Source organism: Colobus angolensis, unplaced genomic scaffold (genome assembly GCF_000951035.1).
Source record: "Colobus angolensis palliatus isolate OR3802 unplaced genomic scaffold, Cang.pa_1.0 Scaffold222, whole genome shotgun sequence".
Classification (NCBI taxonomy): domain Eukaryota; kingdom Metazoa; phylum Chordata; class Mammalia; order Primates; family Cercopithecidae; genus Colobus; species Colobus angolensis.
In genome coordinates this window covers 793,330-795,293 of record NW_012115400.1, presented here as the reverse complement: position 1 = coordinate 795,293, position 1,964 = coordinate 793,330, and positions in this window count along the sequence as shown.

Genomic DNA, 1,964 nt, shown 5'->3' with positions numbered 1-1,964 from the left:
CTGCATGAGTAGTTGGTGATTTTGTACATTCATTGAGCTCTCCTAGTGCCTGTGTAGAGTGTTGTGCATTATGTAATATAAAGGAGGTGACCAGATAAGTGACAGATAGGTAGACTCAGCTTCTTTGCTTCTCATAGGACTATCTCTACCTACCTCTAGTTAGCATTATCAACTCCTCCTGAGCTCTCATCAGAGAATAAATATTTATCAATGATTTGATCCCATAATTTTTCAGAAAAATAAGAATTATCGTGATGAGTTGAATAGTGACATTTATATCACGTTTTATTTGTAATATTCTATAATAAGTTTTATATTAAGCAAAGAGATAAAATCCCCTTTACCAAAATATTATCTGATGCCGTCCTGCACACTAAAGAGAAATCTATAGAACTGAATGACTGAGAACCAACAAATAAACTGTTTTTATCATTGTAGTCACTGTTGGTGTGGTGCTTCTGTCAGAACTCCAATTTGATTATTAAAATAGGTGAGAGTTAATCTACTGTGACTTTGACCATTGTTTGGAGAGAATATTCGTAGTTTCATTCTGCCTTCTTTGAAGAACATATTTTTTGTAACACTCAGTGAAGCACTTGTCATATTATTAGTTTTGATTTCTTGTTTTTACCTCATCTCCCCTGACATTTCTGGAATACAGGAAACTTGTTTTCTTATAAACATCTTGCATTCCATCTTCACCTCCCAATTGTCTTAATGCAATGAACACTGAATAAAAAATGGTCAATTGGTCAGTTGATTGGGCAGCATGTCTAAAAGCACTCATTTATTTTCCTTTTTTATTCCTTCCTTTCCCCTCTCTTTCTGAATACTAAAGCCATTAGGTGGGTTGCAGCCATGTGGTAGACACACAATAAGATGGAGGAGAGAGTCAAGGTGGCTCCAAGTCAGATTCCAAGGGTGCTGGGGAAGGCATCCACATGGAGGGGCAGCTTGACCTGGATGTGGCAGCCCAAGCAATCACAGAAGGGGTCCACACAGAGATGTGACCTTCAAGAGCAGCCAGAGCAAAATAGGGAATGGAGAACGCACGTGAGGTGAGGAGGGCATCCATGAGTGGGAAGGGATGGGTGAGAGTTGGATACATAAAGGGGATTGATCACATAAGTAAATAAACTATACTGGAAGAAAGGTGTGTCACTTTTGCAGGAAAGAGCCATAGATTCAGAAAGGGAGAAAGCTAGCAAGAATCCTATGGCGTCAGATTGGAATGGATGTATCAGTGTACATTCATTCTTTTCTAGATAGATAGATGGATAGATAGACAGATGACAGATAGATAATAGATAGTTGATACATAATTAGATAGATCTAAATATATGTGCATGTACTTGTAAGCATGCGTGCGTGTGTGTGTGTGTGTGTGTGTGTGTAAAACATATATTCCCTACTTCTCACCACGGATAGGGCTAGATAACAATGACGTTTTAATAGCAATGAGTACACTTAGTGCCTAGATCTTGGCTGATGAATATCATTTTCCACTGAAGGGAATCAGAGCTCCTTAGAGAAATGGCTGATGCCAGGGCTAGGACTAAGAATGTTCAAGAGGAGCTCAGGATACTTTTTGTTCCAGGAAGTAAGAAAATACTCAAATGGTTTCTAAATGGTATTTGGAAATGATTTCTAAATATTTCCATATGACTTCCAAATGACATTTTAAAAACCTAAAGACTCTACCAAAGAACTATGAGAATTGATAAACAAATTCAGTAAAGTTGCAGGATACAAAATCAATGTACAAAATCGGTAGCGTTTCTATATGCCAGCAGGGAACAATCTGAAATAAAATCAATAGCCATGAATAAAATTAAATACCTAGGAATTAACTTAATCAAAGAAGTGAACGATCTCTACAATGAAAACTATAAAACACTGATGAAAGAAATTGAAGAGGACACAAAAACATAGAAAGATATTCCATGTTTATATATTTCAAGACA